Source organism: Oryx dammah, unplaced genomic scaffold (assembly GCF_014754425.2).
Source record: "Oryx dammah isolate SB20612 unplaced genomic scaffold, SCBI_Odam_1.1 HiC_scaffold_3, whole genome shotgun sequence".
NCBI lineage: Eukaryota > Metazoa > Chordata > Mammalia > Artiodactyla > Bovidae > Oryx > Oryx dammah.
Genome location: NW_024070187.1, coordinates 3,705,284 through 3,732,610, shown reverse-complemented (window position 1 = coordinate 3,732,610; position 27,327 = coordinate 3,705,284). Strand labels below are relative to the sequence as shown.

Genomic DNA, 27,327 nt, shown 5'->3' with positions numbered 1-27,327 from the left:
TGTATGGGACTCTTTGAACCTCTTAGATTTGATTGACTATTTCCTTTTTCACGTTGGGGAAATTTTCAACTATAATCTCTTCAAAAACTTTCTTGTATCCTTTCTTTTTCTCTTCTTCTGGGACCCCTATAATTCGAATGTCGGTGCATTTGATATTGTCCCAGAGGTCTCTGAGACTATCCTCAGTTCTTTTCATTCTATTTCCTTTTCCTGTTCTTCAAATGTTATTTCCACCATTTTATCTTCCAGCTCACTGAATCGTTCTTCTGCTTCAGATATTCTGCTGTTGAGTCGTTCTAAAGTGTTTTTAATTTCAGTAATTGTGCTGTTTGTCTGTGTATGCTTTATTCTTTAATTCTTGTAGGTCTTTATTAAATGATTCTTGCATTTTCTCCATTTTGTTTTCAAGGTTTTTGATCATCCTTACTATCACTATCTGAATTCTTTTTCAGGTAGTTTCCCTATTTCCTCTTCATTTATTTGGACTTCTGTGCTTCTAGTTTGTTCCTTTATTTGTGTAGTATTTCTCTGCCTTTTCATTTTTTTTTTTAACTTATTGTGTTTGAGGTCTCTTTTCCCAGGCTTCAAGGTTGAATTGTTTCTTCTTTTGGTTTCTGTCCTCGGAAGGTTGGTCCAGTGGTTTGTGTAAACTACATATTGGGTGAGATTTGTGCTGAGTTTTTTTTTGTTGTTGTTGTTGTTGTTGTTTTTCCTCTGATGGGCAAGGCTAAGTGATGTGGTAATCCTGTCTGCTGATGATTGGGTTTGTATTTTTGTTTTGTTATTTAGATGAGGCATTCTTCACAGGCTGCTACTGATGGTTGGGTGATGCCAGGTCTTGTATTCAAGTGGTTCCTTTGTGTGAGTCCTCACTATCTGAAACTTCCTAGGGTTAGTTTTCTGGTGGTCTAGGGTCTTGGAGTTAGTGATCCCACTCCAAAGGCTCAGGAATTGATCTCTCCCTAGGATGCCCTCCAACACTGTGCTGGACTCTGAAACTACTGTGGGGACAGCTCAAATTCTAAACTGGTCCTGCTCCTGTATGTTCTTGCTTCCAATGTCCACAGCTATCAGAACTAGTATGTTTTCTTTTGTGGGAGCTGTCAATGTCCTTTCATATATTCCATAGACATAGAGTCTGCCTAGTTGATCATGTGGATATAATCTGCAGCTTGTGCAGCTGGTGGGAGGGCCTTGGGCCTTCCTTAGCCACACTGCCCCCGGGTTTCAACTGTGGTTTTATTTCCACCTCTGCATGTGTGTCATCCCACATACTTGGGTTTGCTCCTGAGGCTGCCTGGAGGGCTTCAGTCTGCCCAAGTGAGGGCGAGGTATGGAGGTGGTGCAGCTGCTTGGGTCACAGAGGTTCTGGCAGCCACCAGATACTCAGGGGAGTTGGCAGCTAGGACAGCAGGAAATATAGTGCTCTAGAAGGGTATGGTAACCTATTGGCCAATACCCTCCAGTATTCTTGCCTGGAAAACCCCCCTGACAGAAAGGACTGGCAAGCCAGTCCAGAGGGTCACAAAGAATTGGACACAACAGAAGTGACCCTGAGTGCATAGCAGCAAGATTTTCTTTTTTTTTTTTTTGCCTATGGCAGCTATGCCCCAGTGAGGATTCAGGGTGAAGGTGGCACCTGATTCTGTCTCTGATTTTTATTATGCTGTCTAGGTTGGTCATAGCTTTTCTTCTAAGGAGCAAGTATCTTTTAATTTTATGGCTGCTGTCACCATCTGCAGTGATTTTGGAGTCTAAGAAAATAAAGTCTCTCACTGTTTCCCCATCTATTTCCCATGAAGTGATAGGACCAGATGCCATGATCTTAGTTTTCTGAATGTTGAGTTTCAAGCCAACTTTTTCACTCTCTTTTCACTTTCATCAAGAGGTTCTTGAGTTCCTCTTCACTTTCTGCCACATGGGTGGTGTCATCTGCATATCTGAGGTTATTGATATTTCTCCTGGCAATCTTGATCCCAGCTTGTGCTTCATCCAGCCCAGTGTTTCTCATGATGTACTCTGCATAGAAGTTAAATAAGCAGGGTGACAGTATACAGCCTTGACATACTCTTTCCCAATTTGGAACCAGTCTGTTGTTCCATGTCCAGTACTAACTGTTGCTTCTTGACCTGCATACAGATTTCTCAAGAGACATGTAAGTTGGTCTGGTATTCTCATCTCTTGAAGAATTTTCCACAGTTTGTTGTGATCTACACAGTCAAAGGCTTTGGCATAGTCAATGAAGCAGAAATAGATGTTTTTCTGGAATTCTCTTGCTTCTTCAATGATGCAACAGATGTTGGCAATTTGATCTCTGGTTCCTCTGCCTTTTCTAAATCCAGCTTGAATATATGGAAATTCATGGTTCACATACTGTTGAAGCCTCGCTTGGAGAATTTTGAGAATTATTTTGCTAGCATGAGAGATGAGTGCAATTGTGTGGTAATTTGAACATTCTTTGGGACTGCCCTTCTTTAAGATGGAATGAAAATTGACCTTTTCCAGTCCTGTGGCCACTGCTAAATTTTCCAAATTTGCTGGCATATTAAGTGCAACACTTTCACAGCATCATCTTTTGGGATTTGAAATAACTCAACTGGAATTCCATCACCTCCACTAGCTTTGTTCGCAGTGATGCTTTCTAAGGCCCACTGGACTTCACATTCCAGGATGTCTGGCTCTAGGTGAGTGATCACACCATCGTGGTTATCTGTGTCATGAAGATCTTTTTTGTACAGTTCTTCTGTGTATTCTTTCCACCTCTTCTTAATATCTTCTGTTTCTGTTAGGTCCATGTCATTTCTGTCCTCTATTGTGCCCATCTTTGCATGAACTGTTCCCTTGGTTTCTCTCTTGAAGAGATCTCTACTCTTTCCCATTCTATTGTTTTCCTCTATTTCTTTGTACTGATCACTGAGGAAGGCTTTCTTATCCCTCCTTGCTATTCTTTGGAACTCTGCAGTCAAATCGGTGTATCTTTCCTTTTCTCCTTTGCCTTTAGCTTCTATTTTTTTTCTCAGATATTTCTAAGGCCTCCTCAGGCAACCATTTTGCCTTTTTGCATTTCTTTTTCTTGAGAATGGTCCTGTTTGGTGTCATGAACCTCCATCCATAGTTGTTAAGGCACTCTATCAAATCTAGTCCCTTGAACCTATTTATCACCTCCACTGTATAAGTGTAAGGGATTTTATTTAGGTCATACCTGAATGGTCTAGTGGTTTTTCCCTACTTTCTTCCATTTAAGTTTGAATTTGACAATAAGGAGTTCACGATCTGAGCCACAGTCATCTCCTGATCTTGTTTTTGCTGATTGTATAGAGTTTCTTCATCTTTGGCTGCAAAGAATATAATCAATCTGATTCCAGTATTGACCATCTAGTGATGTCCATATGTAGAGCTTTCTCTTGTGTTATTAGAAGAGGGTGTTTGCTATGGCCAGTGCATTCTCTTGGCAAAACTGTTAGCTTTTGCCCTGTTTCATTCTGTACTCCAAGGTCAAATTTGCCTGTTACTCCAGGTATTACTTGGCTTCATACTTTTGTATTCCAGTCCTCTGTGATGAAAAGGACATCTTTTTTTTGCGTGTTAGTTCTAGAAGGTCTTGTAGGTCTTCATAGAATTGCTCAACTTTGGCTTCTTCAGCATTACTGGTTGGGGCATATACTTGGATTACTGTGATATTGAATGTTTTGCCTTGGAAACAAATAGAGATCATTCTGTCATTTTTGAGATTGCACCCAAGTACTGCATTTCAGACTTGTTTGTTGACTATGAGGGCTACTCCTTTTCTTCCAAGGAATTCTTGCCAACAGTAGTAGATATAATGGTCATCTGAATTAAATTCACCCATTCCAGTCCATTTTAGTTCACTGATTCCTAAAATGTTGATGTTCACTCTTCCTATCTCCTGTTTGACTACTTCTAATTTACCTTGATTTATGGACCTAACATTCCAGGTTTCTATGCAATATTGCTGTTTACAGCATTGGACCTTACTTCCATCACCAGTCACATTCACAACTGGGCGTTGTTTTAGCTTTGGCTGCATCTCTTTATTCTTTCTGGAGTTATTTCTCTACTTTTCTCCAGTAGCATACTGGAAACCTACCAACCTGGGGAGTTCATGTTTCAGTATCATATCTTTTTGCCTTTTCATACTGTTCATGGGGTTCTCAGGGAAAGAATATTGAAGTGGCTTGCCATTCCTTTCTTCATTGGACCATGTTTTGTCAGAACTCTCCACCATGATCCATCCGTCTTGGGTGGCCCTACATGGCATGTAAAAGCCTTGGATTAAAATCTATGGGAGAAATGTAATAGAAATGGAAGAAGGAGAAAAAGAGGCAATATGAAATTTCTGACTGAGAGGAGCTCGTTTTAGTGTTTTAAATGGATGCTGTCAAGTTCAAATCACTGTGGTACTTTTATTTCCACTGAAGAGTGATAGTTTGCTTTAAAAAATAGATATTTGCAATGTGTATTAAACAACATACTTTTATACTATACACATAACAAAATTTTTTAGATGTCAATTTTAAATGTTTTGGGGAAAGAGAGTTTTTCAAGTAGCTTTTAGAGGGACTGTGATAAAAAATATACTGAAAAGAATCTTAGGACTGTCAGGGACTTCCCTGGTGGTCTAGTGGTTAGGAACCCATGCTTTTACTACTGGGAACATAGGTTCAATCCCTGGTCAGGGAACTGAGATCTCACATGTTTCCTGTTTTGTTTTTTGGCATGTGGTATGACCAAAAAAGGAAAAAAAAAAAAAGAATACTAGAATGCAAATTTTTAACACCACCACCACCACCACCTCCTCCATTCTCATACTCAGCTGGAATTATTCAGGCACTTTGAGGGTGTGTGTGTTTCTGTGTTTGTGTTTAAGGATGCCACGTACAAAAGTTATGTAATTTGAGCCCACTCTTCCAATAGTTAGTTGCTCAGTAAATATTTTTGAGATCTATTGAAATGAACATGAAATATTTACAATTTAAAACAAAGGCAAAATAGGATATAAAGATTCTTTCTCTGCCTATTTTCATAAATTTGCTGTGAGAATGGATTACATGTGGTCCGCACTCCAGAGAACATAGGCTTGGCTTCATTCTGCCAAATATTCTTTTTTTTTTTCTATTAAGCAAAGTTTTATGAAGGCTTACAACCTTGCTGATTGAAGTGTTTTCTTTGGATCAGCAGTGTTGGCATCACCTGGAAGCTTTTTGGGAGTGAAGACACCCAGGCCAGACTCCAGATTTTTGAATCAAAAACAGTAGTTCAACAATATCTCCAAATGATCCCTAGGCACATTCAATTTGAGAAGCATTAGCTTGGTGGCCCTAGATGTCTCATGGGTGACAGCCCCACCCAGTGAGGTTCTAGTTCCAAATGTGCCTAAATGTATTCTTGGCTGTTCCACAACTATCATCATCACTAATGATACTAATGACATAGCTACAGAGGAATTAACAGGGCACTTTCATATACATTATCTAATTTGATCCCAACTACCTTCTCCAATTTAGAGCAAAGTACTTTCTGCAAATTCAGTTCCAACAATGTGAAGAGATGAGTAGAGTTTCCTGAATTGTTTTCAAAGATGAACATACTTTAAGCCCAGAGAGTCATTTATAATTATCTTCAAATTTAATGATGTCAATATTCTTCAGCCAAATATACTTTGTTGTTATATTTCAGAGTGTTTTAGAAAAAAACATAATAAAGTAGTGATTTTGAGTGGGTTGGTTTTATTATTATATCATAAAAATCTAGATCTGGAAAGCATATTAATAAAACTGTGCTGAAAGAGGTCAAACAGTTTATCCAAGAGAGATTCACTCTTAAAAACACATAAGAGCCATCGAGTTAATTGACAAAAGGGTTTCAAAGGTCTAATTGCACATGTACTGTTTCAGGTACTAAGTAAAGAGTTAAAAACACTTGGTATTAACATTATATCTGCATCATCCACACTTCAATCCTTATGCATTAGATAGAACACCAAACAACAAAAATGTATCCCCAACTTTCAGGAATTGTTATTTTCTGCATAAGAAGAAACTACATTCAGAGATTTAAAAAAGTAGAAAACAATTCCAGGGCAGAATATGGAAAAGAGTATTATAATTTAATATAGTGTGTATCAAAGTGATATAAACAAGCAGACTGAGGTGGAAATAGTAAGATAAAACTGACATAAACATCTATTTCAAGATTTTCTAGTTGATTTCCTTTGGACCCATTGCTTATTTACTGAGTGCTAAGAAAGAAGGTCTGCAGGGTGGAGGGGGGAAGGGTGCAGAACAAAAAGGCAGATAGGTCAAATTACCAAGGAGTAGTGGGTAATTAGCAATGGGGGAGATGCCTGCAGAGATGGGAGTTGTTTCTTCATAGAAGGTCAAAATCTGTATTAAATGAACTACAGATAAGCCATCAATAGGCCAAATATTAATATTTTATTAATCCTACTCAGAGGTCACTCATTCATATGTTAGACACATTATTTTCAAGGGATCATACCTGGTAAACTGGACAACTTAGTCTGCTTTGGCAAGCCTGGTGAATTCCTGGGGTTCTAATATCATGTCTCCTTGCAACCCAAGAAGCCCTCTTCTGACCAGGAGTCACACGAGAGCCTCATAGTTCTAATGGGTTCATTCTTGTGCCAAGCCCACCCTGTCATAGAGATGCTCAGAGCCCTGTACTTGTCTCTAAACCTCTTGTGTAGAGTCAGAGTGAGCCCAGGAACAAAGCCCATCTTGGCTTCACTGGAAGTTCCTCACTGTGTATCATCTCCTTACACACACCGACCTTACCTTATATGCAGTTCACTGAATATAGATTATGACCCCTGACCTCCCCACATACACACGGAAAATAGCCTCTAACATGTCACATCTCTGAAGGCATCTTCTCCATTGCTTATTTCCCACCCCTCCTTGGAAACAGGCTCACGTTCTTCCCTTTGCCTCTTTGTTCTACCCACCCACCAACAGTTGCTCTCTCTTGGCAGTCTGAAAGGCTCTGGCACTTCTGATACAACTACCAACGGCACTCTGCTTAGCCAAATTGGGTTCTGACACCCTGCTCTGCTGCCAAGGGCCCTGCTTCGCTCCAGCTGTTCCTCTATTTTTTCCCCAGCCACCCATGTGACGCCTACAGTAAGGAGTAGGGGAGAAATCAACAGCCAGCATCCTTGTTTCTATCCTTGGGCTCCACTGAAAGCTCTTAAGTACCGGACACAATTGTGCGTTACTGAGCATAGGGCACAGAGTTTGGGCTAATCAGTACAATTTGCTTTGCACTTTGGAACAAAATGAATTTTGTTACTTGGTGTCATGAGTCTTGAGCCATAATAGACATCATAGCCTGAGCAGAGTGATTACAGGTTGAAGCCATCTACTTCCAGTCCACAGGGCTGCTTAATAAGAGCTTAGTAGATGTGAGCCAGATACAAGAGGCTGCCCAGGCATACATGCTGGAAGACCTTGTACTTGTCCCTGACTTTTATCGATGGCAAACACAGCATCTGTCAAATTATGGGAGAAAACATCCCGCCACTCTAGCACATTCACTAGTTTGAGTCTTCTATATTTCTTTCCAGTACTTATTGCTATGGATTTATTTTCACACAAAGTTAATCAACTAGCTTGTAGTCCCTTCGTGATAAAACTGAGAGTATTCCCATTTAAAATCACTTCAGGAAAATATATACTGATCACTTTCTCTGTGAAAAGCAGAATTTCAAACTGCCTTCCAAGTCCTGATTACCAAACTATTGACTAATCTCTTACAGAAAAATACAATGCACTAAGCAGCTGGTGAAATACATTTTAGATGGCTAAATACATGGTTTTTTTTTTTTTAAATCTGTAAAGTTTCCCACTACTGAACCAATTTATTTATACATCTTAAATCGGTAGCCTGCTTGAAAGGTATGTGGTGCTTTGGCTCACCTCACTAGCTTTGGTATAAGCCATACTATTGTTTATGATGAAAACACCATCCATCCTTCTTGAGAAGGTTTCAAAACTATTTTGAAAGAGGGTAGTTTCATTGAAATTTTAGTTAATTTATACAGTGTTGGCAAAGGTTCTTAAAAATGGTCTTAACAGTTTTCTCATAACAAGTATGTATGGCTATTTAAAATGAAATGATGTTTTCTAATTTGAAGAATATGTGTTTATTAAGTCTATCATAATCATGTTGGTGGTACTTTCATGCAAAATACTGTTAGTAATCTACCTTGTTAGACTTGGTGAACACACAGCTCCTCTACCAAAGAGGAGAAAGCCTCAAATTAAAGACATCTGACTTCTGGTAAGTTACCTTATTTATCTAAGCATCAAAATCCTCTTCTACTCAGGGTCGTTGGGAAAATTAAATGTAAGGAAGTTGCTCTGAACAGTGCCTAGACCACAGTAGGAAGGCAAAAGTAACTGAAGATTGCTTTTGCTGGTAGCGCAGTGCAGGCCTCGTGGATCCCAGTAAATACGTTCCCATCTCCATCCTATTCTTGCTCTTCTCTCACTTACTCAGCATTTACTAAGTACCTACCATGCCTTGGGCTCAGGTGCTAACGACAGAAAAGTGGATGAAACAGGCCCTCCAGAGGGTGATGAGTGAGAGACACAGCCAGACAAACAGACCACTTAAAATGTATGCATTGAATGCTTTAGGAACACAAAGAAGGGGCGCATCCAGTCTGGGTTTTCATGAAATACTTTTTCTTTTCTCTGAGCTGAGAAGTGAAGAATGGTTAGAAGTTGGCCAGAAAACAAAAAAAGTGAGGTAAAGTACTCATGCAGAGGGAACTCCACTGCAACTGCTTGGAGGTGAGAGAGAATTTGGTGCCTTTGAGTAACTGAAAATAATTCAATATTGCTGAGGACTAGATAAAGACAGAAGAGTTCACAGAAGAGACTGGGGCAATAAATAGGAACTAAATTATAAACAGCTGTATATTGTCACCCTGCTTATTTAACTTATATGCAGAGTACATCATGCAAAATGACAGGCTGGATGAAGCACAAGTTGGAATCAAGACTGTAGGGAGGAATATCAATAACCTCAGATATGCAGATGACACTACCATTATGACAGAAAGCTAAGAGGAACTGAAGAGCCTCTTGATAAAAGTGAAAGAGAAGAGTGAAAAAGCTGGCTTAAAACTCAACATTCAAAAAACCAAGATCATGGCATTTGGTCCCATCACTTCATGGCAAATAGATGAGGAAACAAAACAGTTATCTTCTGGGGCTCCAAAATCACTGCAGATGGTGACTGCAGCAATGAAACTAAAAGACCCTTGCTCCTTGGAAGAAAAGCTATGACCAACCTAGACAGCATATTAAAAAGCAGAGACATTACTTTGTTGACAAAGGTCTGTATACTCAAAGTTATGGTTTTTCCAGTAGTCATGTATGGATGTGAGAGTTGGACCATAAAGAAGGCTGAGGGTTGAAGAATTGATGCTTTTGAACTGTGGTGTTGGAGAAGACTATTGAGCATCCCCTGGACTGAAAGGAGATCAAAACAGTCAATCCTAAAGGAAATCAATCCTGAATATTCATTGGAGGCACTGATGCTGAGGCTGAAGCTCCAATACTTTGGCTATATGATGCAAAGAGTCAACTCACTGGAAAAGACCCTGATGCTGGGGAGATTGAAGGCAGGAGGAGAAGGGGACAATAGAAGATGAGATGGATGGATGGCATCATTGACCCAATGGACATGAGTTTGAGCAAGCTCCGGCAGATGGTGAGGGACAGGGAAGCCTGGCATGCTGCAGTCCATGGGGTTGCAAAGAGTCAGATGTGACTGAGTGACTGAACAAACAAACAAAAATTAGAAAAGGCACTGGAAACCACAGTGTAGAGTTTGGAATTTATCTTAAAACCAATGGGAAGTCATTGGTTGTTATGTAAAACAGCATGGTTAGCTTTGTGTTTGGGAAGCATCATAATGCAGAAAATGAACTTGAAGAAGAAAGACTGAAGACCAGGAGGCCATGTTTGTGGCTGGTACCTAATTTATGCAAAAGAAAACAGCAATCTGAATTTTGGTCATGATGATAGCATCAGAAAAAAACAAATGGGTTAGGTGTTCAAGCAGATGTCAACAACTGGAATTGGTGATTTATGAGAGAGGTGGGTGTAGTGAGAAAGGATATGAGAATGCCACTCTGGCTTACCAGCAACTAGGGTGTTGGCATTTGCTAGAGAGACTATAAGGAAGAACAAGGTTGGGAAGAAAGATAACGAGTTCAGTTGTGGACAAAATAAATTTCAAATGTCCATAGAACATTTAGAGACCTTCAGAGTCCAGAAGAGGTCAGAGGTGGCACAGTATATTTGGGAGTAATCAGCAGATAGCTGGTCAATGAAACCATGGAAGTGGAAAACTGAGAGTATACAAATGGAGACATTCTCTGGGACAGAATCCCATGACACATAGACACTTAACAAATGAAGTGAGGAAGAGGAATCCCCACAAGGGATTGAAAAGGAATGGTCAAACAGGTAGAAAAATCAGATGAATTAGAAGTCACTATGGTTGTGCAGCTGGACTGTAAAGAAGGTGGAGTGCCAAGGAATTGATGCCTTTGAACTGTGGTGTTGGAGAAGACTCCTGAGAGCCCCTTGGACTGCAAGGAGATCCAACCAGTAATCTTAAGAGAAATCAACCTTGAATATTCATTGGAAGGACTGATACTAAAGCTGAAACTCCAGTATTTTGGTCATCTGATGACAACAGCTGACTCACTGGAAAAGTCCCTGATGCTGTCAAATAACGAGGGCAGAAGGAGAAGAAGGCATCAGAGGATGAGATGGCTGGATGGCATCACCAATGCAATGGACATGAACTTGGGCAAACTTCGGGAGATGGTGAGGGACAGGGAGGCCTGGCGTGCTGCAGGCCTGGGGTCACAGAGTAGGAAATGACTGGGCAACTCAAACAACAACAACAAAGAGAAAAAAGTATTTCAAGAAGGTCACAAAAGTCATGGGAAAGAAGTATCTCAAGAAGACAAATGACATCAAATGTTATTGAAAAACCAAGTAAGAGAATTCAGATTTCATTGGTTTTAAAAGCAAGGAGATGTAAGTCAATCTAAATTTCATACACATACACACACTTACATGCATATACATATACTCACACAGACTTTAAATCCTCAAATAATAGGTTAGGGTTCTTCTAAGATCCACCATCTCTGGTCTGTCTTGTTTTTCTTCTCTTCCCACACCTATCCTTTGTAGTTGCACTGCAACTTACCTATAGCCTTCATCAGACCAAAAGATAAAACAGGGGTGGTGGGCAACTTAAAGTTTGGTGACCAAGGCATAATCCATTTCAGTGGTACCTGGATTCCAGCTATGGTATGGAAATGGATGCCACTTATCATTTCAAAAGTACATTGTGTTAATAAAATGCTGACCTGACCAACTGAAGATAGGACTTTTCATTTTTGTCTCTAATAACTCAATTGCCCTTTGGAAAATTTAAGAAAGGAGACCCTGGACTATACATTTTAACATTTAAGAACTTTTACTGCTAGCTTTTGATCTAAACAATACCATTTATAGACACAAACATGCATACCTTAATTCCTTTGCCATATTTAGATGATCAGAAATTAAGCAAAACATGCAGTTGAAAAGGTTTACTACAAAGAAGACAAATGACACATTTTTGAAGTCCAACTATAACTTAGAAATTCAAATGTCTAAAAGTTCTAATTGGTCAAAGGATTCAATGTATAAAAAATTTACATTTTCTTTCTTTTTTTTAACTCCTTTAAAGCATATGGTTTAGTTAAAAGAAATAGGATTTATTTAGATAGCAGATGAATGTCAGATCATATGACTCATATCCTACCTAAATTTTTCTGTTCCTGCTGGAAAATTTCCTCTAACAGATGAGTAATCTTATTTTATGCTGGATCAGCCCCACAGTTTGATACAGCCATGGGTTTGAAATAGGAGAGTTGTTAGTTGTATGATTCAAATGCTCTTTGAGAACAACACAGATATCTCATTACTTTAACAAAAAATTGAAATTATGTAGAAAATTTCTAACAGTTTTCATCACTAATGAAGTATACTAGTAACATAAACCAGATTTTCACCCTGAAGAGAGCTAGAGGTCTCCCAAATTCCAAAAGAATGAAAAAAGGCAAATATGTAAATTATGAGCTTGACACTGATTGCAAGCAAAATTCTAAAATAGAGTCTCAAACAGATGGTCTGTGAGCATTTAGAAAAATAAGAGGTGATCATCAGGAACCACCATGGGCTCAGTACAAACAAATTTCACTAGCTAAGTCAATGTTCTAACAAAATAGGGTTACTAGACTAATGGATTTGCAAAGCTGATGGAACACACACAAAGGAACCTTAAAAAGTAAAAATAATTTAACTATTCAGCCATAGTAGAGCATGTGTGCTTGCTAAGTCACTTCAGTTGTGTCCGACTTTTTGCGACCCTATGGACTGTAGCCTGCCAGCCTCCTCTGTCCATGGGATTCTCCAGGCAAACATACTGCAGTGGGTTGCCATTCCTTCTCCAGGGGATTTTCCCAACCCAGGGATTGAACTCATGTCTGTCTCTTACATCTCCTACACTGGCAGGTGGGTTCTTTACCACCAGAGCCACCTATAACAGAGCATGCAGGCTTTCTTCTCACTATGATATAATTTACTATGACTTGTGACAAATATTTACTGAGCACTTACTCCGTGTCTTGCACTGTGCTAAGTGCTTATACACCACTTGTTTTAACACAATTCAATCCCTGGATCTGGAAGATCCTCTGGAGAAGGAAATGGCAACCCACTCCAGTACTCTTGCTGGGAAAATCCCATAGACAGGGGAGCATGGTGGGCTACAGTCCATGGGGTCGCAAAGAGTCGGACACGACTGAGCGACTTCACTCACTCACTCACTCACTCACTCACCTGATGCTGAAGCTGAAACTCCAATCCTTTGGCCACTTGATGCAAAGAACTGACTCACTGGAAAAGACCTTGAGGGTACGAAAGATTGAAGGCAGGAAGAGAAGGAGACGACAGAGGATGAGATGGTTGGATGGTATCACCAATTCGACAGACATGAGTTTGAGGAAGCTCTGGAGTTGGTGATGGACAGGGAAGCCTGGTGTGCTGCAGTCAATGGTGTTGCAAAGAGTCAGACATGACTGAGGGACTGAACTTAGCTGAACCTATGAGGTAGAAACTGTTGTTACCAAGAGGCAGTGCAGTGTATGGCTTAAGTGCACAGACTTGACGCCAGATAGCATCCTTTCAAATCCTGACTCTATCACTTCAATGGCTGTGTGACCTTGAAAAGTCACTTGATCTCTGCCTTGTGTTGATCATCTGTAACATGATGATAATAATAGTAACTCCCTTCAAAAGGGGCTGTGAAGATTAAATGAGCCAATGTATATACACGTCTTAAAAAAGTATCTGGTGCATAATAAATTCTATGAATGTCAGCTGTAACAACTCCACTTTGGAGAAGTTAGATGACATATCCAAAATGCTACAGTTCCTCTAGCTAGGATCTAAATCCAATGCTGAGATCAAAGCCCATGACCTGAACAACCATAAAATTTATATTTCTAAAAATGTGTGGTATTCTTAAATGATTTTGAAGAATCCTTGATATCCACACACTTCTTTATACCTTTGTTCTAACAATGTACTTTATACCTAAGTTGTTTGGGAAGCTATTTCTGGGAACTTGTGCTGAAATTTTCCTAGATGCCAGAAAAGCTATTGAGGAAATTGGGTTTGCAAATTTGAAGGCTACAGCCCTCATATATCAAAGGCATATGGTTATATGTCTGGAGAGTCACATGTGTTGATCTAATTTAATAAAAAATAAATACTGTATGGAAAATTGTGTGTGTGCTCAGTCATGTCCAGCTCTTTGCGACCTCATGATTTTAGCCTTCCAGGCTCCTCTGTTCATGGAATTCTCCAGGCAAGAATATTGGAGTGGGTTGCCATTTCCTATTCCAGTACGGAATATTACTTGGGCATTAAAAAGAATGAAAGAATGCCATTCTCATAGATGGAACTAGAGATTATCATACTAAGAGAAGCAACTCAGAAAGAGACAAATACCATATGATATCATTTATATGTGGAATCTAATATATGACACAAATGAAAATATCTATGAAACGGAAACAGACTCATGGACATAGAGAACATACTTGTGGTTGCAAAGGAGGGGTGGGGGAAAGAAGGGCTGGGAGTTTGCAGTTAGTAGATGTGAACTATTACACATAAGATCAATAAAAAAACAAGCTCCTACACTATAGGTCAGGGAACTGTATTCAACATCCTGTGAAAATGAAAAAGAATATATACAATTGATTTACTTTACTGTACAGCAGAAATTAACACAACACTGTAAATCAACACTTCAATAAAATTAAAAAAAAGAATATTGTAACAGAGTAAGTTTAGTAAGAGCCATAGGCAGTGTTTATTACTGTTAAATATGAACTGAGGCCTGTCCTAAAGGCTTTTCACATATTATTCAGTCCACATGACCACTTTATTAAGGTATTATGAGCCTCATTTTTTTTTTTTCAGAGAGGTTTACAACCTGTCCAGGATCACCCAGCAAGCAAGTTGAAGATCTGGAATTCAAACCAGGTAATTGGAGATCTTGGACTGCAAGAAGATCCAACCAGTCCATTCTGAAGGAGATCAGCCCTGGGATTTCTTTGGAAGGAATGATGCTAAAGCTGAAACTCCAGTACTTTGGCCACCTCATGAGAAGAGTTGACTCATTGAAAAGACTCTGATGCTGGGAGGGATTGGGGGCAGGAGGAAAAGGGGACGACAGAGGATGAGATGGTTGGATGGCATCACTGACTCGATGGACGTGAGTCTGAGTGAACTCTGGGAGTTGGTGATGGACAGGGAGGCCTGGCGTGCTGCGATTCATGGGGTCACAAAGAGTCAGACACGACTGAGCGACTGAACTCAACTGAACTGATCCATTAAACTCCATATCAAGAAACCACATCCAAGGGTACTAAATACTTGCTAAAGAACCTCAAAGACGTCACCCTGCTTGTTTCCAGCAAGCCTCTTCATAGCCTCTTTGGTTATTTTGATTGCTAAAGTCCACTGACTGAATCATTCACTGCCCTCATTCCAGGTTTCCTCAAACGCCTCATCACTGGGGAGGCCATCTTCCTGATGACGCTGACCTCACAGTAACCTGCTAGCCACTCTCCCTTACCCATGCCTGGCTTGGCTTTACTTTTCTTTCTGTCACTCACCCCTGCATTTTTCATCTGCTTATTTGTTGATTCCTTTAGTGTCTACCAGTCTCTGTAACAAACACTCCAAGGGATTTGTATATTTTGTTTTACTACATTATCGCAGTATTTAGAATAAACCCTGGTATGTCATATGCTGACAAAAAATATCTCTATAAATAACTGAATTCTTACATATGCTTGTTATACAATCTAACTTATCAGTAGTAACAGAAACAAAGATTGAATAAAACAACCATGATCAGATATAATATATAATCTTTACAAATTTCAGTCTTGCTTCCAGACCCTATTTATAAGCAGATGCTATTTCTTTCACAACCTACTCCAGCATTCTTGCCTTGGAAATCCTATGGACACAGGAGCCTAGTGGGCTACTGTTCATGGGGTCGTAAAGAGTCAGGCACAACTGAGTGTGCATACACACATACATGTGTACACTGTCATAACAGAGCTTCGGATATGATTTTACTTTTTCAGATAACATTATCAGATCAAATAAAAAATTCAATTCTGAATGAATTGTCAGTGACCTTCAATAAGTTACCCTTTCAGGCTCAGTTTTGTTTTACTTTTGTTTTCTTAAGTAAAAGCAAAATTGGTTAAAGATTTTCCATTTGCACATTAGAAGTCACGTTTCCCTGCCTTTTATATTTTCAGAGGTAGAAATTATAGTTCTAATCCAGTTGTACTTAGCTAAAACAAGATTCCTGAAATGCAAACTATGCTTTCCTTTCATGCCACCTCTTAAAGATCATTAAAAATTTTCCTAATCACTAGAGAAAGCACATGTCAATGATATAGATCTGACATTTTATGTTTCACAAACTTCTTCATAAAATATTCTAGCAACATTTTGATGGATTCGAAGGTTGCAAAAAATATCAAATAGAGTTTTCTTTGCATTTCTTTCTTTCCAAAAGATGAGACTCAGTTCAGTTTGGTCACTCAGTAGTGTCCGACTCTTTGGACCCCATGAATCACAGCACACCAGGCCTCCCTGTTCATCACCAAATCCTGGAGATTACCCAAACTCATGTCCATCGAGTTGGTGATAACATCCTGCCATCTCATCCTCTGTCGTCCCCTTCTTCTCTTGCCCTCAATCTTTACCAGCATCAGGGTCTTTTCCAATGAGTTAACTCTTCACATGAGGTGGCCAAAGTATTGGAGTTTCAGCTTCAGCATCAGTCCTTCCAGTGAACACCCAGGACTGATCTCCTTTAAGATGGACTGGTTGTATCTCCTTGCAGTCCAAGGGACTCTCAAGAGTCTTCTCCAACACCACAGTTCAAAAGCATTAATTTTTAGGCACTCAGCTTTCTTCACAGTCCAACTCTCACATCTATACATGACCAATGGAAAAACCATAGCCTTGACTAGATGGACCTTTGTTGGCAAAGATGAGACTAGGCCAATGGAATTTGAAATCCAAAAGTAATGCTTACTGAGAAGAATTTGTGGTAGAAATGGCACTAGCTGTCTATTCTTTCTTAGCAGCTTAAACAACACACATTTATTATCTCACAGTTTCTGTGAAGTCAGGAATACAGACAGAGCTCAGCTGGGTCTGCTTACAATTCTCTCTAAAGGCTGTAGTCAAGATATTGGCCAGAGCAATTCCCTGGTGGTCCAGTGGTTAAGAATCAAGCTTGCAGTGCAGAAGCCATCGGTTCAGTCCCTGGTCTGGTAAGATCTCACACGTCACAGGGCAGCTAAGCTGCGTGCCAAAGCCAGTGAAGCCCGCACACCTTAGAGCCCGCGCTCTGCCGATAAGAGAAGCCACCACAAAGAGAAGCCTGCGCACCACAGCTAGAGAGCAGGTCCCACCTGTTGCAACTAGAGAAAGCCTGAGTGCAGCAACGAAGACTCAGTGCAGCCAAAAAAAAAAAAAAAGAGTCAGCCGGGGCTGGGTTCTCATCTGAAAGCTTAATCTGAGATGCATCTGTTTCCACAATCACTTATGTGATTGTTGGTAGTGCTGTGGATTGTGGGTTTCAATATCTACTAGGCTCTTGGCTGGAGGACACCTTTAGTTCCTTGCCACATGGAACTTTGCATCATCATAGAAATCTGAATCATCAAAACCAACACAGGAGAGAACCTGCTGGAAGGATGGAAACTGCAGTCCATCTAATCACTGAAGTGTCACCCCCTTGGTGCTGAGATTTTCTGTTGGCCAGATGCAAGTCACTCAAAGGGAGAGGATTACACAGGCCCTGAATGCAAGCAGGTGGGGATCACTGGGGGTCATCTTAAAAGCTGTCTACCACTGAAGTACTATCTCAAGATAAAACCATATTTCTTGTGAAAGACACGAAGCCGCCTGATACTGCCTTTTGGCCTTGGTTGTCCACTAGTACCTCACTGGAGAGTCAGCATCATCTAGTGTATTCCCACTCCTGCTAATGCTTCTGCTTCTGAAACAACCTAAGCATTTCTCCCTAGGCAACTTTAAAAAGAGGAAAACAGGGTGAAAACAAGAAAAGGTAGAAACTTTTTTCCTGAAGTCATAAGTTTGAATGAAGAATTGGTCATGATGTAGGTGCAGCATCCTTGAACTTTGGGCTAAAAGAGAGAAGGGAATGTTGTACAAATGATATAGCTTGTAAGAGGCTCTCGGTCAAGAACAAACACTACTTCTGTACATGCAGCTTCTTCTACTGCTTGTTAATCACTCTTGCTTGTATGCAATCTTTGGGATTACAGCTGGGGCTCATGTCTCTTTGCATTAATGTGCTGTACCTCTTGGTTGTACTTCTAACTATGTGTCAAATCTAAACATAAAAAATTGAGTTTGATAATCTAATAATTTTGTTGCTGTTTAGTCACTAATTCGCATTGGATTCTTTTGAGACCTCATGGACTGTAGCCCACCAGGCTCCTCTGCCCATGGTAGTACCTTTATTATCTATACAGATGTCAAAGGCAAAGTAATCGAGTGGGGAAAGTTAAGATCCTCACAGAGAGAAAAAATAAGCAGGTTCAGTGTTAAGGTGAAGTTCACACACTTAGCATAGACATGGATTCCCATTTACAAGAAGCACAATGGTATAGTGGCTATGAACACAGTCTCCTGAGACAGACTGTTTGGGTATGAATGCTGGTTGTATGATTTACTAGCTGTGTAACCTTAAAGGAAAAAAATCACTCAGTTTCTCTGTGCCCTGGGTTTCCCCATCTGTAAAACAGATAATTTTACCTACCTCATGTTAAAGTGCTGCACTCAATATTCCAGCAAATTTGGAAAACTCAGCAGTGGCCACAAGACTGGAAAAGGTCAGTTTTCATTCCAGTCCCAAAGAAAGGCACCGCCAAAGAATGTTCAAACTACCACACAATTGCATTCATTTCACATGCTAGCAAAGTAATGCTCAAAATGCTTCAAGCTAGTCTTCAACAGTATGTGAACTGAGAAATTCCAGATGTTCAAGTTGGTTTTAGAAAAGGCAGGGGGATCAGAGATCAAATCGCCAACATGCGTTGGATTATAGAAAAAACAACAGAATTCCAGAAAAAGACCTACTTCTGCTTCATTGACTACATTAAAGCCTTTGACTGTGTGGATCACAACAAACTGTAGAAAATTCATAAAGAGGTAAGAATACCAGACCACATTATCTGCCTCCTGAGAAACGTTTATGCAGGTCAAGAAGCAACTGTTAGAACCAGACATGAAACAATGAACTGGTTAAAATTGGGAAAGAAGTATGTCAAGGTTATATATTGTCACCCTGCTTATTTAACTTATATGCAGAGTATATCATGTGAAATGCCAGGCTGGATGAAGCATAAGCTGGAATAAAGATTGCCAGGATAAGTATCAATAATCTCAGATATGCAGATAACACCACCCTTATGGCAGAAAGCCAAGAGGAACTAAAGAGCATCTTTAGTTGAAGGTGAAAGAGGGAAGAGTGAAAAAGCTGACTTAAAACTCAACATTCAAAAAAACAAGATCATGGCATCCAATCCCATCACTTCATGACAAATAGATGGGGAAACAATGGAAACACTGAGAGACTCTATTTTCTTGAGCTCCAAAATCACTGCAGATGGTGACTGCAGCCATGAAATTAAAAGACACTTAGTCCTTGGAAGAAAAGCTATGACCAACCTAGATAGCATATTAAAAAGCAGAGACATTACTTTGCCAACAAAGATCCATATAGTCAAAGCTGTTGTTTTTCCAGTAGTCATGTATGGATGTGAGAGTTGGACTGTGAAGAAAGCTGAACACCGAAGAATTGATGCTTTTGAACTGTGGTGTTACAGAAGACTCTTGAGAGTCCCTTGGACTGCAAGGAGACTCAACCAGTCCATCCTAAAGGAAATCAATCCTGAATATTCAATGGAGGGACTGATGCTGAAGCTGAAACTCCAATACTTTGCCACCTGATGTGAAGAGCTGACTCATTAGAAAAGACTCTGATGCTGGGAAAGACTGAAGGCAGGAGGAGAAGGGGATGACAGAGGAAGAGATGGTTGGATGGCATCACCAACTCAATGGACATGAGTTTGAACAAGCTCCGGGAGATGGTGAAGAACAGGGAAGCCTGGCCAAAGTACTGGAGCTTCAGCTTTAACATCATTCCTTCCAATGAACACCCAGGGCTGATTCTTTTAGAATGGACTGGTTGGATCTCCTTGCAGTCCAAGGGACTCTCAAGAGTCTTCTCCAACACCACAGTTCAAAAGCATCAATTCTTCGGCGCTCAGCTTTCTTCACAGTCCAACTCTCACATCCATACATGACCACTGGAAAAACCATAGCCTTGACTAGACGGACCTTTGTTGGCAAAGTAATGTCTCTGCTTTTTAATATGCTATCTAGGTTGGTCATAACTTTTCTTCCTACAAGCATACAAAAAAGAGCCTTTGCCTTTGCCAACCAATACTTTTAGCTATGTGCTTGGATGAAATCGTTAGATAGCATCATTGACTCAATAAACATGAAGTTGAGCAAACTCCAGGAGACAGTAGAGGACAGAGGAGCCTGGGGTGCTGCAGTCCATGGGACTGCAAAGAGTTGGACACGACTTGGAGAATGAACAACAACAGTAACAGTGAAGTATGTATTTTCACACTGCAATGAAAAATATTCAGGTAAAAACTGCTTTGTGAATACTATGACTCCCCATAACAATATAGGTTATGATGAACATAAGCATCTTCCTTTAAGAAAACTTTGCATATAAAACTAGAGATAGAAATTAATACATATGTGAATAATAAGGCAAACTATAATAGTTTAGGGTGGCCAGATTTTGTTTAAAATATAGGATGCCCAGTTACATTTGAATTTCAGATGCACAACAAAGAATTTTTTTTCAGTATAAGTATGCCCTATAGAAATATTTGGAAAACAAATTGGACATTGGCTTCCTTGGTGGCTCAGAGGTCAAAGTGTCTGCCCCCAATGCAGAAGACCCAGGTTCAATCCCTGGGTCTGGAAGATCCCCTGGAGAAGGAAATGGTAACCCACTACAGTATTCTTGCCTGGAGACTCCCATGGATGGAGAAGCCTGGTAGGCTACAGTCCATGGGGTCTCAAAGAGTCAGACACAACTGAGCGACTTCACTTCACTTCCCTGGTAGTTCAGATGGTAGAAAATCTGCCTGCAGTGTGGAAAATCCAGGTTCGATCCCTGGGTTCAAACGATCCCCTGGAGAATGGAAGGCTATACAGTCCATGGGGTTGCAAAGAGTCAGACATGACTGAGAAACTAAACTTTCACTTTTCCCTTTTCATACTAAACAAACAAAAAACCAAAAAACTATTGTGTATTTGAAATTCAATTGTAAATTAGCATTCTGTATTTTATCTGGCAATCTATGCTAGTTTCCTATTGCTGCTGTTAACAAATTATTACAAACTTAATGGCTCAAAGCAACATAAAATTGACTATTTCACACGACCTGGATAATCACGATGGTGTGATCTCTCATCTAGAGCCAGACATCCTGGAACGTGAAGTCAAGTGGGCCATAGAAAGCATCACTATGAACAAAGCTAGTGGAGGTGATGGAATTACAGTAGAGCTATTTCAAATCCTGAAAGATGATGCTGTGAAAGTGTTGCACTCAATATGCCAGCAAATTTGGAAAACTCAGCAGTGGTCACAGGACTGGAAAAGGTCAGTTTTCATTCCAGTCCCAAAGAAAGGCAATGCCAAAGAATGCTCAAACTACTGCACAATTGCACTCATCTCACACGCTAGTAAAGTAATGCTCAAAATTCTCCAAGCCAGGCTTCAGCAATACGTGAACCGTGAACTTCCTGATGTTCAAGCTGGTTTTAGAAAAGGCAGAGGAACCAGAGATCAAATTGCCAACATCTGCTGGATCATGGAAAAAGCAAGAGAGTTCCAGAAAAACATCTATGTCTGCTTTATTGACTATGCCAAAGCCTTTGACTGTGTGGATCACAATAAACTGTGCAAAATTCTGAAAGAGATGGGAATATCAGACCACCTAACCTGCCTCTTGAGAAATCTGTATGCAGGTCAGGAAGCAAGAGTTAGAAGTGGACATGGAACAACAGACTGGTTCCAAATAGGAAAAGGAGTACGTCAAGGCTGTATATTGTCACCCTGCTTATTTCACTTATATGCAGAGTACATCATGAGAAACGTCGGACTGGAAGAAACACAAGCTGGACTCAAGATTGCCGGGAGAAATATCAATAACCTCAGATATGCAGATGACACCACCCTTATGGCAGAAAGTGAAGAGGAGCTAAAAAGCCTCTTGATGAAAGTAAAAGAGAGTGAAAAAGTTGTCTTAAAGCTCAACATTCAGAAAACAAAGATCATGGCATCTGGTCCCATCACTCCATGGGAAATAGATGGGGAAACGGTGGAAACACTGTCAGACTTTATTTTTTTGGGCTCCAAAATCACTGCAGATGGTGACTGCAGCCATGAAATTAAAAGATGCTTACTCCTTGGAAGAAAAGTTATGATTAACCTAGATAGCATATTCAAAAGCAGAGACGTTACTTTGCTGACTAAGGTCCATCTAGTCAAGGCTATGGTTTTTCCTGTGGTCATGTATGGATGTGAGAGTTGGACTGGGAAGAAAGCTGAGTGCCAAAGAATTGATGCTTTTGAACTGTGGTGTTGGAGAAGACTCTTGAGAGTCCCTTGGACTTCAAGGAGATCCAACCAGTCCATTCTAAAGGAGATCAACCTGGGGATTTCTTTGGAAGGAATGATGCTAAAGCTGAAACTCCAGTACTTTGGCCACGTCATGTGAAGAGTTGAGTCATTGGAGAAGACTTTGATGCTGGGAGGGACTGGAGGCAGGAGGGGAAGGCGACGATCGAGGATGAGATGGCTGGATGGCATCACGGACTCAATGGACGTGACTCTGAGTGAACTCCGGGAGTTGGTGATGGACAGGGAGGCCTGGTGTGCTGCGATTCATGGGGTCGCAAAGATTCAGACACGACTGAGTGACTGAACTGAACTGAAAAGTTTTGTAAGTTAAGTTTTGGAGGTAAGAAATCTAAAATATGTCCCCAAGGCCACTTTCATTTTGGAAAGGAGGCTGTAGAGGAAAATCCCTTTTCTTGCCTATTCCAGCTTCTAGTGGTTTGCCCACATTCCTTGGTTTGCACACCCTCTTCAATCTTTAAAGCCAGAAGTATTTTCCTACAGATTTTTATCGACGAGTATGAATCTTATTTTGGTAGAAGAGAATGAGTCAAAGGACTTCAGCTACATGCCGGAGACAGAGCCATATGCATAATTTTCTTTGGCATAGGATTACCCACGTATTACAGTAGTCTGAGTGCACTGAAAATTAACAGGTCCCCTGCATCTCCTCCCCCTCATTTTGTTGTATTTATGACAAACTGAAGACTTAATTCCTCTGAACATATAGAAGAGCTTAATAATAACAGAAGAGATAGATTCCTGGCATAGTGAATGATAAGAATGGAAGCAGAAACTCTTTCAATTATTCAATAGAAACCAGAACAAAACTTGATAAACTCAAGGTTTTTATTACATGAAGTAAAAAATATGGAAGGAAAGTATATACTACATGTGACTTATTAGTGTTCAACTGTTGTTGTCTTAATCCATTCAAGCTGCTATAATGAAAATACTGCAGACTGGGTGGCTTATAAACAACAGAAATTTATTTTTCATAGTTCAGGAGACTGGAAGCCTGAAATCAGTGTGCCACCATGGCCACCATGCCACCCTGATGGTTGTGCCACCATCTCCTTCAAGCTGCAGACTTCCTATAGTATCCTCACATGGTGGAAGGAACCAGGGAGCTTTTGTGGGACCTCTGTAATAAGGGCACTAATTTCATTCAGGAGGGCGCCACCCTTACCTCATCTCCCAAAGGCCCCACCTTCAACCACTATCAACTTTGGGGATTAGGATTTCAACATATGAATCTGGCAAGACACAAGCATTCACACTATAGGAGTTGTCAAGGCATAAAATCTTTTCAGATGTTGATCATGTAGCTTTCCGTTTGAATCTTGAAAAACAGCAAAACAAATATCTCTGATAAAATGTTTGAATGCCAAAATTCCTTTAAATAAAGAAATAGTAAAATGTGTCAGAACAAGATATTGCTTTTAACTCTTTCTGATCATAAAAGCTACTCACATGCCTTATACCGAAGATTTGGGAAATTCATAAAGAAAAAATTCAAAAGGAAAAGATTTTCCTCAAATCCCACTATATAGAAATAATCACCTTAACATTTTGCATTATTTCTTTCCATGATAATTTATAGAAAACCAATTTCTATATAGGCAAATTGCATAGCAGATGTATTATGTTATACAGTAAATAAAGTGTAAGTTTCCATTTGTTTATTCTGAGATCTGCCCATTGGTTTCTTTCACCAGATGTGCTATGAAATAGGCCTTTTGTCCACTTCTTCACAAGGTACTCCACCAATCTCAGTGGTTGCTATAAAGGTTAATACAATATGGCTATCTTTATACACTTCTTATAGAAGTATATGTGGTCAGTATTCTTTTGGACACATTTAACAAAAGACCAACTCAAATGTATTGACTCACAACTGGGAAGTACAAAAATTGGTACAAGCTACTTCTACATAAAGGATCTACTTCTCTCTCTCTTCTAGAGAATATCTTCAAACAAGTTTTCTCCCTGTGGTGGCAAGATGGCCCCTCATAGCTCTAGACTTTCATGAACCTTAGTGTTTATAATCCTAGAGAAGGAAAGACCTACTCTCTCTCAGAGTTCACATGTTCAAGACTGATGGAGGAACTCTTTTGGCCCAGCCTGGGTGTACAGTCAATGAGGAGAGAGGGGATGGGGTTCCACAATTAGCAGGGCCTGATCATGCCTGCTATTAACAACACCACCAGAATCACGTAGGGTGAGGAAAAGGCACTTTACAAAGAAACAGAAGAATGCTGATCAGACAAAGCAACAGATATCCAATAAAGAGGAGACAAGATCTATACTGAAAGATTTTGTTGAAAACCAGGTTATATTTAGATGGATCATCTAGGTCAAAATACTGACTCAAACTGATTCTTTTTTAGGGGCAGAATGTACAACATTATCTGAATCTCTTCTAAAATTACAAAAGAATTTCCCCCTGAAAGCAAACAAATATATTCCTTGGGCATTTCAAACATTTCTTACTAAAAACAAGGTTATGAAGTAAATATATTTTATAATGGTATGTAGATGGGAGTGGAAATGGCTTATACTCCTTTGGATTGACTCCAATAAAAGGCAAATGCTCAAGTGATAAAATTATAATCCTGTAATACTAAAGAAGGAAGGAATGATGGAAATGATATAAAAGTGGAAGGTGCACAGGAGAAAGGTAGGCAAACATAGGCAAAGTATTCAAGCAGCAATCTCAGAATAGTGATCAGACATGGTGTATTGGGGCAGTTTCATGAAAAGCCTTGCCAAATCAAAAAAGGAAGGAAACTAACAATTTGAATAGCTATTATGTCAAAAACATGTCAGAGGCTTTCATTCAGACCACGTAACACAAAGCAATTGTTTCCAACCCAAAGACACAGAAGCTGAAGATTATTTAATTCACCTAAAGTCCATTTGATCTGAAGTTTATCTGAAGTCAAAGTCCATTCTTTTTCTACCACCAAGTTGTTTTCCAGGAAAGGACAGACTATTTCAGTAAAGGCCTTTATCCCTTCTGACAAGAAAGAGAAATTACCAAATGCCCACTAAAATAACCCAAAGATTTAAAGGATAAACTTAGTAGCTAGGAGTTCTGTTGCAAAGCTATAAACATGAATTGTGTTGTTAAAGAACTTAAATGACCTATATCCTGCAATTGCCTTGCCCCTTTAAAAAAATCAGTCAGCTGTCTGAATGTGTAGATATAAGATCTGTTCAACTCCCTTCTTCACAATTTCTGTCTTCAGACAATGTCAAGCTCTTCCTTACCTCAGTCTTGGTTCGCATGGGTCCTTTTTCTTGAAAGACTTTTTCTTTCCTGCAGATGATATTCTGGCTGAGCCTTCTCATCATGAATGATTTACTTAACTCAGATGTCACCTCTACCTAGTGACCTCTTCCAGCACCTAACCCTATTAAAATAGACTTCTCAGATAACATTTAGTATGTGAAACTGTTTTATTTGTGTGTTTTAATTGTTTATCTCATCCAAAGAGAATATACATTTTTTTAAGGGTCAGGAGCTTGTCCACCCTGTTATCCCAGCTCTTGAATTATTCTTAGGACACAAGAAGCTCTCACAAGTAATAGAAGTAATTAATTGAGTACACCTATTACAAGTGGTATAAATTGAGACTATAATGTATCACTCTTAGGAAAACACACTTGAGAAGAGACAGAAGTGGAATGGAGCCTGTGTAGGAGTTACATTGCCTATTACTAAAGTAAATAAAACAACAACAATATGTGAATACTATTATTCAGGGCCCAATTCCAAGCCAGGCCCTGTTCTAAGCATTTGACATGTGCTAAACATCAATAAATTTATCATTGCTATTTTGCAGATGAATAAAAGTGAAATATATAGGCTACATTGGTGAAGGTCACAGAAAAATTAAAGGACAGAGTCAGAATCTGGGCTCAGTGTGGAATTAATTCCTGCTTTTAACTACAGAGGGTCCTGGACTACAATGGTTCCACTTTCCATTTTTCCATGGCTTGAAAGCAATATGTAGAAACCATACTTACGAGTTTTCATCTTTCCCCAGGCAATGGATATGTAGTCAGATACTCTATGGTCATGTCGAATACTGGTAGCAACCACAGCTCCCTTAGCCATCCAGGAGTCCACCTGAAATGCAGGAAATCCTGGGTTTGATTCTTGGGTCAGGAAAATCCCATGGAAAAGGAAATGGCAACCCACTGGTTTTCCTGCCTGGGAAATCCCACAGACAGATGAGTTTGGCTGGCTACTATCCATGGGGTCACAAGAGTTGGACACGACTTAGTGACTAAACCACCAACAAACAACTGATACAACCGTTTTGTACCCATAAATCTATTCTGCTTTTCACATTCAGGACAATAGTCAGTAAACTGCACGTAATATTTAACACTTTATTATAAAGTAGTCTTTGTGTTGGATGACTTTGCACAACTGTAGGCTAATGTAGGTGTTCTGAGCAAGTTTAAGGCAGGCTGGGCTAACCCATGACATTCTTAGGTTAGCTGTATTAATATATTTTCGACTTAACATGGCTTTATCTGCACATAACTCTACCCTAAGTGGAAGAAGATCTGTACTTCTTGATTCTGTCTCTCCCCAAAAGCCAAGTGGTTGGCAGACGAACACGCTAAAAGTCCTCTACGCCTGCTATAAAAGGAAGTTAATACCTTAAAATAACTAGGGAGACTGTAAGAAATAAACAGAAAATTTTGTTTCAGTCAGTGGTAGGTATAACACGATTTGTTACAAACTGCGAATATTCTCAATTCTTGTCAGCTTTTCAAGGCTTACGAGGTAGCCGGTAGTACCCTATATTCACCATCTCAACTTTCTTCCTTCCCCTACTCTCCACT

General features: G+C 39.8%; 1 long non-coding RNA gene across 2 annotated transcripts in view; it reads right to left on the bottom strand.

Moving 5' to 3' along the window:
• LOC120861665 overlaps positions 1–27,327 on the bottom strand; it is a 44,187-nt gene that overhangs the window by 16,213 nt on the left and 647 nt on the right. Inside the window, exons 2-4 of one of the 2 annotated variants that reach the window (XR_005720572.1) lie at positions 26,497–26,599; positions 25,738–25,786; positions 22,816–23,860 (exon numbers count right to left, since the gene is read on the bottom strand). This is a non-coding gene — a long non-coding RNA (uncharacterized LOC120861665). Of the gene's footprint in view, positions 1–22,815; positions 23,861–25,737; positions 25,787–26,496; positions 26,600–27,327 lie in introns of those variants that run through there. The other variant, XR_005720571.1, reaches the window with a different exon arrangement.